Source organism: Camelus ferus, chromosome 1 (genome assembly GCF_009834535.1).
Source record: "Camelus ferus isolate YT-003-E chromosome 1, BCGSAC_Cfer_1.0, whole genome shotgun sequence".
Taxonomy (NCBI): domain Eukaryota; kingdom Metazoa; phylum Chordata; class Mammalia; order Artiodactyla; family Camelidae; genus Camelus; species Camelus ferus.
The window spans coordinates 52,304,583-52,316,720 of record NC_045696.1 but is presented as its reverse complement, the minus strand read 5'-3'; the positions used below and the strand labels follow the sequence as shown (position 1 = coordinate 52,316,720).

General features: G+C 38.5%; 1 protein-coding gene across 11 annotated transcripts in view; it reads left to right on the top strand.

The window, feature by feature from the left end:
- Positions 1-1,176: 1,176 nt before the first annotated feature.
- The window catches only part of ZBTB20 (zinc finger and BTB domain containing 20), a 758,837-nt gene continuing 747,875 nt past the window's right edge, over positions 1,177-12,138 (top strand). For 8 of the 11 annotated variants that reach the window (XM_032479554.1, XM_032479568.1, XM_032479551.1 and 5 more), the window contains exons 1-2: positions 1,387-1,617; positions 3,645-3,739. The gene's annotated coding sequence lies outside the window, so the exon portion shown is untranslated. Of the gene's footprint in view, positions 1,618-1,641; positions 3,740-12,138 lie in introns of those variants that run through there. The other 3 variants (XR_004319913.1, XM_032479512.1, XM_032479485.1) reach the window with 3 other exon arrangements.

Sequence of the window (12,138 nt, the reverse complement as noted above, 5' to 3'; positions counted from 1 at the left end):
TCTTTGTATGCATGTTATCTTTAATAAAGTCCCTTATTTGGTGATAAACTATTGCTAAGTTCTCTAAATACTGCAACTTTTAATTTTGGCAGATATTTTGGGCGGTGGGTATAGTGAAAAGTTTTTTTTTTTTTTTTCATCTTAGCCCTTTTTAGGAATCTTTTTTAGGAATTTTCCCTGAGCTTCCTGCCGGCCTTAAGCCTCATTTTTTCCCCCCATCGCCTGAGTACTGGACCGGCACTTGGTAAGAATTTGGCTCTGGGGAGTGCTATGTTGAATGACAAATGGATGAGAATGAAGGTTTTATTGAAGCATCTGAACCGCATTTAATTTTCCATGTTGCTTTATTTGTTCCTTCTAGCCCTCAGGATATTGAATTTTGTGGGCTCTGGTCGGGTCGTTGGTACTTCAGGCGTTTAGTAATAAAAAAACATAATCTGCTTTTCCCGTTAAGATAATATCCTCATTTATATTAAGGACGGCTTACTCTGAACTGTTTTACATAGTATTTTTCTAAACCTCCTGAACGAACACATTTTCCCGTTGAGCACTGGCATTGCTTCAGCGGCCTCTGGTGACCTCCTGTCTTGGCAACTGCACCCCACTCCGCCGTACTCAAGCCTGACCCAGCGTGGCCTTGAGCGCCGCCGCCTCGCCAGACCCTCTCTCCCGCTTTCCCTCCCACTGCCCTGGCTCCAGCTTCCATACAGCCGCCTCAGCCGTCTGCGACAGCGACACCCCCTCCTCGCCTCCCCCGGCTCCCCCCGCGAGCACGCCGCGCCAGACAGCGGGTAACCGCCGCCTCCGCTGGGGCATCCCGGCTCCACAGGCCTAGCGCGCCCCAGACACCTGCCTCTCACTGGCCGCCGCCGCTGCCCCTCAGCCGGCAGCCCCCTCGGCAATTGGCCCCAGGCCGTCCCTCGTCATCCTGGGCCTCGCCTCGAGTCCCGCCTCCGTCGCCGGGTCATTTAAGTTTATCACAAATAAATAAATAAAGGAGGAAATAGAAATGCGTAGAAAGTAAAAGCAGTCGGGAGGGGGCGGGGGCGTGGAGAAAACGAGGAGGAGGGGCGGGGGATAGACAACCAAACTTGATCGTGTCTGTGTTGACCAATCATGACTCACTCTACTCCGGTCTGACGGGCTCTCTCAACCAATAGCCTCCCACCTCTCGGATCACTGAACAACGAGATATGACTGACCTCTCCAGAGTGGGCGAAGGTGCGGCAGTCGGGGTGGGGAAATGGGAAGACTGTTGACCAATCGCCTGTTAACCATTCTGTGAGCGAAGTTTCCGTGTCCCAATGGGTGTCTGCGATAGCGGATTGGGCCTCTTCTAGCCCAATAGTAGGTGGCAGAGATGAGGGAAGAGGCAGATGGGGGCGGGGACAGGTAAGGGGAGGAGGAAGAGTGTGTTTTGTTTATGGGCGGCAACCTCACGAGGGGCGTCCCCTTCTTATTGGCTCACTGAAGCCAAGAGTGGCATGAAAGCAACCCAATAGCAGGAAAATACAGAGGGTTCGCGGCGTGAGGCGCCCAATGTGGGCCTTCTGCCGAAAAAGTAGGGGCGGGGGGAAGTTTAGGAGTTGAGGAAAGAAGATTAAAGAGCGCGAGGAGGTAACGCCAAAAACTCTAATTTGTTGTGGGGCGGGCGGGAAGGAGGGGTGTGTGCGTGCCGTGGGGGACGGGGCGTCTGCGAGGCACTTCGAGTGGGGGGCGGCGGGACTGGAAAGGAGGGGCGCGGGGTGCGGTTGGGGAAGCGAATTAGAATGGTGAGCCCGCGGGCCGTTGGCAGGCAGAGCGCGCGCCCCCTTCACCTGGCGCCCCGCCTCGCGCCCCCTCCCCCCGGGCGCCCCTCCTCACGCTGGCGGCGGCGGCTGCGGCAGCAGCATCGCCCGACCCGGCGCAGAGGAAGGGAGCGCGGGAGGGTCTCGGATCCCGGGTCCCGGGAGCGGGCGGGGCGTCCCGCAGCTGGAAACGTGTCTTCTGCCTTCTTCTCTCTACTCCCCGCACCTGGAGCTGCCGCTTCCAAGAAGAGGAGCTGAGGGGGACTAGCCGGGGCTCAGGAGCTGCTAGAGGCGCCCGCTTGTCGTCCGCCCCCTCCCTCCTCGCCCTCCCCTGCTTGCCATTGCTCTGGCGGTCTCGGGAGCGTCTTCAGAGAACTGGGGGGAGGGGGGGGGGTCCTGGCCCCAGAGCCGCTGGACGCCCCTCCAGACGCCGGAGCTACCGGCCGCCGCCTGCTTCGCTGCTACGACTGTAGAGGAGGGGGCTTGGGAAGGGAAGACACGCCTTTCCTTCTTTCTCTCCTCCTTTGGGCCCCTTTGGAAACATTAAAAAATGTTTACGCTTTTTGATAGCTGAGAGAAAATGGTTGGAAGCTTTTTGAAAGTTTAAAAGAAATGCGCTCTCTTTTAATGCGTTACTGTCCGTGTGGCTTTCTGGTCTCCCACCACCCACCCTGCACCACCACCACCACCACCAACCCTTCCGAAGCTGTTACCCTTTTTAAGGATGCTGAAGAGGCAGGAGGCAGGAATTTTCTAAAAGTTATATTGATAAACACACTTGCACAAACATATGCTAGGCACATGCATAAACTATAAACATAGCGAAAAACACAATATGGCGTACAGCTACACTACCTAGCACGGTAATCCGCTGATCTCTTCACAGTGAACTCAGTTGAATGGGGTCAGGAGCAGGGTGACAGTTCGCCAGTAAAAATCTGAATGAAACAGGAAGTAATTTGGAAGCACCCTGTTGGTTAAGTACTGTCCTAAGAATCAGCGCTGGCCCAAGCTAAACTGAATTTGTTTATCTTCTAGACATGTGAAAATTGTCTTAATTATTTCTTAGAATTGAAAGTACCAAAATGTTAAATGTCTTCTCACTGTATGGTCATATGTTAATTTCAGCTAATAAAATTAACAGACACCACTGATTACCCCAGTGTTTTCAAGCAAACTCTCTTCTAAAGTTATATTGTTAACTTGGTGTTGAAAGTTTTAAAACATAAATTATAATGACCGTTTTCTAAATAAGATTTCTAGCTTTACGCATTAAATTTAAATAAGCAGTTATCAGCAAATTCATAAATGGTTTACTTTCCTACCTGTTGCTCCTAATCCCATGTACCCTTTGCCATCACGTGGGAATGGTTAAAATATGCTTTTCTACACAACCACACTCTTAGATATGGATTTGACTAGTTCAATTTTGGCTACTTTCTTTATTTCTGCTTTAGATCTAGGTATTTCTATATTTCTAGGAAAAGAATAATGACAAAAATTTACATTGGTTTTTTTATGCCCTTGTTTGCCCTTTGTCCTTCTTAATCAGAATATATCAAAGCTGATGCACATAATAGTGCGTGGTAATACTGCTGTGCTCTCTTGGGAGTAGTCTCCTCAAGTTTTTAGAATGGTCCTTGAAAAATTGCTGATGTTACTCATTGTTAACCACTCAAGGTTTAATTCTTAAGATTTTTGGGTATGTGATTTCCTTTGAGCTAAATTTTGGAGGGCTTTTAGGCTTGAGAATACATGGTGCTCAAATAAACAGGTGAGGAGAAGTGAGCTTTCTAGAAATATAATTAGCTGCTCAGTGAGTCCAGCAGTTGGGTATTTTTGGTTTTGTGATTTCAGATCTCACAGACCATTGGAATAAAGGCCTTTTGCACATGAAGATCAGGTGACAAGTTAACTGGCTACCAGCCTCCAAAGCAATACGCCCTTTCATGGTGAGGTCCTGATTTTAACAGACTAAGAAAAGAAATTTGTCTAAAAATTGTCAAATTTTAATCCATTATTTTGGAAGAAGTCTTTATGCTTACCTGTCTAGTTCATTTAAGATGCCAGTATTTTAAGGTTACTACCACACCAAGATATATTTTAATGTGTACTAAGGACTAGCTATGGAAAGACAGTATTGAGTTTAAATGGAATACTAGAGGAAGGAACAACTTACATGTGAGGGTTATAATTTTGGTGTGTTGGAGGTGGGGGGTAAGGGGATGGTTGTTCAGAACTACTAGTTGATTTGATGCCAGTTTTGCAGTTTCCTAAGTAGTTAGGTGAGAAAGTTTTTGAAATCCACAAATACCCTACTACTCTTGCTATCAAATTAGTATGAAAATGACTTCTTGGTATAGGAATAAAATCTAAGGAAAAAACATTTTAAGTGAATTATTTTTATCTAAGTAGTCAGTCTTCAGAAGACTTTCTAACCAAATTGAAATTCCTGAAAAAAAGGCTACACTGAATAATTAGGTCATTATAGAAGAGCAGTAAAAGATAAAACTAAATTCCTGTAAAGGATCTAAAATTTATAAACAAATTACAAGTTATTATGAATATTTTAGAGTAAGTAGTAAGGAGAGTCTTCAAAACATTTGGAATACAGAAGTAGAGCTTGATGGGCTCTGATTTATTCTCTGAAATCTTTTTTTCCCCTGAAGTGGATATTTAAATTCATTAAATTGTTCTAGACACTTGGGTTGTAAAAGTGAACAAGAGAGAAAATTACCTGCCCAGGTAGAGTTTACATTCTAATGTCACATACACCTCATGTACTTCATATTGTTAGGAGAAGATATTTTTTGGATGAAATTTTAAAATGTAGCTGTTTTCTCATTTTGGGAAATATGATTTGAAAAAGCTTACAGAAATTTGAAGGGCAGGGAGGTATTTACCAATTGTCAATGATGAGAAAGGAAGAGCTTACTTTATTTCTTATTTGTACCCTTTGTTACTGCCATGAAACATTCCCTATACATTTCAGTAGGTCTTATCAACAGATAGGGGTTTCTTTTTTTTTTTTTTTTTTGTTCATAATTTTAAGCATGCCTTTGAAATAACTAAAGTGTTACTTCATATTAAAAAGAAATCTATGTCTTGGGATTTACTACAAATTCCTATAGAGCTTTTTCTTATTAGCAAATTGTGGTAAAACATAAGCTAGACTATCTTAATTTTATTTTTTCAATTAGAATTTGTTTTAGGAATATATCTGGAAAATGAAGTGCCTAAATTTTTGTCAGTTGTGGCTTTATCAAGAGAAGATGGAAATTTTTAATTAATTTATAGGTGACATTAAAGAGAGAAAAAGAGAAAGGCCTACAAAAAAATGCTTTGTTATTTAAACCTTTCTTTCAAATTACAAAAGCATTTGATTGGCACGTCTCTGATTTAATAGACCATTTGTAATGCAAGAGGAACATTACAGAAGAGTTTAGCATTACTTTAATCATTTAGTCTGTAGGTGTAAAAATCCTTGGTTTCTGATAGAAAGAGACTTGGTGCCTGGTTGAGGGAGTTATGATTTAATGCTGAGTTTTTTGCTTCAAGTAGGGGGTGTCTCACCTTTCCAAAGCCTAGTTTATAGTTCTCAAATAAGTTCAGATTTTCCTTATTTTTCTCTATCACAGTTTTATTTTGTTAGTCAAATACAAGTTCAGTTCTGATAACTTTTTTTTTACATACAATCCTCCTACCTCCAGTCCTCCCCATCCCCTGTTGTGAAGGGCTTGAATTTCTATACCTACATTAGATCTCTATTTATGCTAATTTGTAGCATAATCACCTCTTCCAGAAAGGGTACATATTAATGCCCTTTAGAGAACATTGTGGTTGCCTGTGGCTATTTCAACACAGACCTGGCAGCGTCTGAAAGCTATAAATAGGAAAATTTAGGACGAAAAGCAGAGACTGTAACTAATGGAATAAATTGTTTTAGCTGAAATCTGTTTTAAAAAAGCAAAGTGGAAGAATTGTTATTAGAATGTTAAAAAATTAAGAACTCCTAATTTTAGTAAGGGTGGTTGATCAATGTGTGTCTATGTGCGTGTAAGTATATATTTATGTATGATCAGATTTTGAATAAAGACATGTTCCAGTGCTGGATAAATAATTTCAGTCCTGCCTTGTGTTCCTTGATATGGAAGGCATTCAGAGTGCCCAGATGATTTTGTGTAACATGCTTTGTTAGTTACTAAAACTTTTCTCCGAGAAGCATAGAAACACAAGCTAATTAAGTCTTTGTAAATTGTGTAATAATTTTGTATTGACAGTTATTTTGGAAGTTTTTTTTTTTTAAAGCATGATTACTAAGCAGCACGTAAAATGAATGAAATCTAAAGTGAGGAGTTGTTAGAACCCTGGACCCACATAATAAGACAGTTGAGAGCTTCAAAAACAGATATTCATAAGTAAAAGATAAAATCTTGGCATCTGTCAAATTTCTAAAGTAATAAAATAATGACCAATCTAATAATATCCACATTTTTAAGGTAAGTGTAAGTATGTGTACAGTGCATTTTAAGTCAAAATTTGGGGTGTTATTGGCTAGACACAGTCGTTTCTTTGCCAGAGATACTAGGCTGTGTGAAGGCTAACCATCTGTCAAGTGATAGAGACAAAGAAAGGTTTAATATACTAGCCTAAAATTTCCACAAACTTGTTTTGAATTGTATTGTCATTTTGTTTTGGCCTTCAGATTCTGTGTTGAATATGCACTGGGTCAGTCACCCCACTTTGTTTTATGAACAAACTATTCAAGGTCTAGATAAGGTTATTGTCACAGCTGATGTGATCTAGAGGCAAGATAAAATATGTTTTGATTTTGCTTTCATGTAATGATCAAAAACTCACAAGTGGGCCACCCATTAGCAGTTATACTAGTGACTTCAAGCATGCTTATTTTCACCCACCCATTCTGAATTTTGGGTATCTTAATTTTTTGGGTTTATATATTCAAGTCTCGTATTTCAAACCCATTCCTGAGCTATTTGGGGGGAGTGGGGGGAAGTAGCAATAGGAATCCAGATTGCCTGTTTTAGGTACAATATGGTGTGATGTGAAATTGAAACAGCAGATTGGTGAGAAACTTTACTTTCAAACAAATATAAACTAGTTTGTTCAGTGAAGTCATACACAAAACAGTAGTCTCTATTGACAGGGCAACATTCTTTTTGTCTGGTAACTTCCACATCATTAAGTCATTGAGGTTCTTTGGGCCAGCAGTCTGTTTCTAAGGCATCATATAAGAAAAAGAAGCCCTAATATTGCTGATTGTAATGATATACTTAGATATGGCAGGCCGAGGAATTATTTGTAGCAGTGCTAATTATATCAATAAAAATAGCAATATTAATACTGTGAGTGTCAAAATCCATTCTTGACAGTATGAGGTAAACAGAACTATAGTCAAACAAAGCAGCCAGCCTGTCTCTACTGTCAGCTCATGAATATGCACCTCAGGAAAAATATACACAGTTTAGAGAATTAGGAATACTGATTTAATCTCTTTTCAATTACTTTTGACCTTTTTTTTTTAGATTTAAACAATTATTTTAAATTTAAACAATATTAAAAAGACTCGAATTTTTAGTTTTGAAATTACTGGCAACCATTTTCTTACTGACTGTCATTAATAAGTTTGTAGAGACTTACTTATTTATATATGGTTAAGTGCTTTATAAATTATCAGAAATTCATTTTCTTTGCACCCCTGTTTGGGATATATAACCATCACAAAAGAAAGCTGGGGGACCACTAACAATTTACAAAACAAACCCAACCCCAACAATACCATACATGTACACAGCAATAAATCTCCGTCTTCTTTTTGGATTTAAAAAATAAGCATTTTCCATGTTTTTTTTTTTTTTTTTCAAGAAAAAGCATAAATTTTCTTTGTGATTTTTATTATTTCTAGCCAGTTTGTATGTTATTTTCAACTTATTTTCCTAGGAATATAAAATCCAGTAAGTAGAAGTCATTAAATGCAGTGTTTTTTAACTTGAAGAGACAGCATCTAACTTATTAACCAATCCCTCATATTAGATTTAACTCTCATTTTAGTGCGCATTGTCAAAAATTTCAGATGTAGAGTTTGGAGAGATTGTTACAGGCCTAGTGCTATCACTGATGAGTTGTATGACCTTGGGCATGTCACATAATCTGTTTGGATCTCTACCTTAGCTTCTTCATCTTCAGGGTCCCTTCCATCTCTAATAATATGGGTATGTTACTTTTGATGCTTGAATCTTTATTTTAGCTTCAGGTAGTGTGACTGGATGTGATGTGTAGGGGAGTATCAGGAAAGAGTATATGTAAGATACTTGATTTTGCTTTTTACTTTTAGTCTTTGATAAAAGTTTTATTTTAATGATCCTTGCATTCAAACATAGCATAGCAGTACAAGTATAGATCCACAATATTAAGTGCTGATAATCTTTTATAGTTGGTAATTATAATAAGTTTATTAGTTTATGCAACTTTTTCACCAGTTCCCCTTCACTTATATAGATATATCAGTAATAGCATTTATGAACGTGATTCTGTGCATAAAGTTGCTTAACTGGAGAAAGCAGTTAATAACAGAATGAGTTAACTCAGAGTTGTTTTCTAATTCTATAAGATAGCTAGATAGATTTCTTTGAAGAAAAAAGGCAAACTTGGTTTTTGTGCTTCTTTGAGCAAAAAATAAATATACTTTTGAGTAATCAGGAGCCATCTCCATATAGATCTTATAAAGTTGGTTAATTTTAATTATTGCGTTTGATTTTTGATTCTACATTACACCCATCTGAGGATAGATTTACACAGGAGGAATGATACAGGAGACAAAGTTGACTCTATTTTGTTGAAGAATAGTGAGGAGAATCTGTGCTAGAAAACACTTTGCAAATACAGTATTGTCATATGTAGAAACAAACTATATACAATTTGTGTGTACCTACTTGTAGGTATTTATTTAATGATAACCTCAAAGCTTTCATTTAAAGTTTCACTCTCAGTTTCTTTTTAATTGACCCACATTCCTTTTGCTAGTATGAATGGTAGTGAGAGGCTCGAAACCATCAAACCCTTTACCTGTTCCCAAATAGAAACAGCTATCTGGAGACACCTGTATAATCCTTTGTTCCTCCCCCTTCCCTACACCTATCCATAGCTCCAGATGTTCCTGATACTGCTTATAGCATTTTATGAATGTATATTCATAGACAGAATATACAACAAACTCTCCAATACATTAGGTAACGCTAAGCTATTCTGGCCTACCAAACATAGCTAATCAGGAAAAATGGCAAGAAAAATTTTAGATCAACCATAGGACAAAAATGATGGTATGAGTACTTCAATGCATGCAAATAAGGGAAAAAGTATTATAACATATTTAGAAAGGAAGCTGATTTTAGACTATAAGTTCACTGAAACCTAGCACATGTACTGAGGAATTTATGTACACTTTTCTGTAAAGACATTGGTGCTAAAAAGACTAGCAAAATTATTGGTTGAAAGCATGGTGAAAAGAAAATAAAATACATTCTGTTCTTGTACCCAACAGTAATAAGAATAACAAGATTTATTGAGAGTACTCTGTACCAGACGTTGGTTATATCTGCATTTTTTCAGTTAATTCCATAATCCTATGAGATAAGCACTTTTATTATGTCATTTTTAAAGACAAGTTAAGACTCAGAAAAGTTACGTAAGTTGTTCAAAGTCACACAGCTAGTATATATAACAGCTGGGAATTCAAACTCAAGTTCAACTCCAGAGAACCTATGCTCTTAATCACCACTTCATTGTACCTCTGTTCTGGGACCATTTTCGCTCAGTGCTTGTCCTGATTAGTAACGGTAATCTTATTTCAAGAAAGGCAAGAAAGGATTTGGAGGTGGTTCCAGGGAAGGGCACAGAGTGAAAGAGCTCTAAGTGGGAGAAACAGTTGCTATGGTAAAGTTTTCTTTTTGAAATTTAACTCTTTGGTCTAAAATTACAACTGTGGAGAGGGAATCTGTCTAAGAGGCTTTAACAGTGGATAGACTGGGTAACTGCTGCCTGATTTTGTTGGATGGACAACAGTGGATCTGGGTAGCAGATGTCAAAGCTGACAGAGGAAATCATGAGTAGGAGTAGGTCAAAGGAAGCACAAGTTATTGGGAGAACTGGGAAGGTAGAGGTCAGAAAGGAGACCTAAATCTAACAGGTTGAGTAACTAAGAACCGGGATCATAGGAAAAATGGGTGTGGCAGAACAGAAACAGAGTATATTCAAAACTTTGGAAAATCCTGCTCACTTTGGAAGGCCCACACATTTTTTGTTTGTTGTTTGCACCCTTACATTGTATGTTTCAGAAATCAATAGCTGGCTTAAATAGGGGTCACCTAGAGCCCGAGATACAAAGACTGCTATGGTTTTGGCACAAAAAAACACGATTGTTAATACTAATTTAGGATTAGGCCGTATGTTTAGATGCATTACAAAGAATTGCTATTTAGTACAAAAACCTATGTGGTAAACCTGATAACAGCTTTCATTTATCAAGTACCTACTGTGTGCCGCTCCATTCTGAAATTGTTCCTGGTGGGCACTTATAGTACTGTATAAGTTACTCTCTGCTGTCCAGTTTTCAAATATGAGAAAACACCTGTTAGCTTTTCTGAGAATTTGATGAGTAAAACAAATTATATCTTAATTTTATTTCATTTCATGTTGTAATTTAGCTTTTGATCTCCTCCTCCCCATGCTCATGGGACCAGGCTCCACCAGGCTTAAGGTGGAATAGAGTCTAAACTTCTCGTGTTACTGTAACTTTTCCTTCAGTTGTCACCAAAGTGAAAGAAAGATTCAATTTTATTTGATAGGATAAATGCCTTTCTATCAGAGTAATAGATTCAAATAAGCAGCCCAGGTAAAGTCAGTATACATGAGTTTAGGTTATATTAACGGTAGCCAGCATGAGCTGATGAAAAGGGAATTATATAAACTTTTAAAGTGAGTTTTTGTTATTTTAAATAATTTTAATGACATCAAACCAAGTACAAACAGATATGTATGCCATGTATGCATACTCATACCCTTTTTCTACTAGGTACTAGAGACCTCAAAAGTTTTTAAGACATAATATTGAGCTATTAGAGAGAGAGTTGGATCATCTGAATGGAGTCAAAGAATAATGGAAGAGCTATACCTCACTTATGTGTCTTCAGTTTCCCTTATGACAATATTTCTGATGTTTCCTTCAGACTGTTTCTAGTACATTAGGAAATATATATAGTACAATAATCATTTCGTATGTTTCAAATGGATACATCACTAATACAATATACTCCAAAGTTAGGAAGATGATCATCATTCAGTTTATGCATGACACCTTTCCTCTTCAGGTTTATTGTTGTCACTAATCTTTTATTCTTGTTCTTTTGACATCTTGTGATACCTAGTCCTTTTAACAGCTATGTTGTTTATATCTCACTTTCCTTTTACATATTTGACCCTTAGATAAAATACCTTTGAAAATTCATTCTCTCAATAATCTTTCTTGTTCTGGCAAAGGGTTGAGAACAAGGAAATATGTTGAAGGGGTGATTTGAGCTTAAAAGCAGTATGGAGAAAAATGAACAGGATTCCAGGCCTTTCTGATTCAGGTATTGTACATTATTGTCTCAACAGTTGTTATAAAGTGAATTGCCAGAGTGTATAAAAGCCAAAAATAAATGGCTGCTATTTTTCTGTAATTTTTTGTTATGCCTACCTTTGTTCCTATCTATTATTTGTGTAATGATGAGTTTTATTATGCAAAAATGGGTGCATCTATTCTCTGACATTCATCATTCAAGAAAGGTAGCATTTAAAATTACGCCATACCCAACTGCAGATCCTTAAGGGCAGGTACCATATTTTATTAATCTTTAAAGCCTTAGTGCTTAGTATAGTACCTGGCAAATTGGAGGATTTGGTGTTGTTTAGATTAATTTGTAGCTGTCCTAGGAAGATTACTTTGATCCTTCTGTACTGGCTATCCATTCCTTATTTTCAGTTGATCGGTTCAAATTTAGCATTATTACAATTCTTATTACCTATTACAGGGTTTCTCTGTACTTTTCTAAGACCCAAACACTTCTGCACATGTTCATAATCTTTTATCCTTTTAGATACTTAATGAAAATCTGTCATGGCAGACGTTCCAATAAAAATTTATACTGACTATGATTCAGAAAAGAAATATATCAGATATCACCCATCAATGGTAAAGCAAATCTACTACAGTCAATTCAGGATATTGTGTTGAATAGAGTATACAGAATTATATTACCTAGTGATTCAAGGATGAAATCCAAATTTCATATCC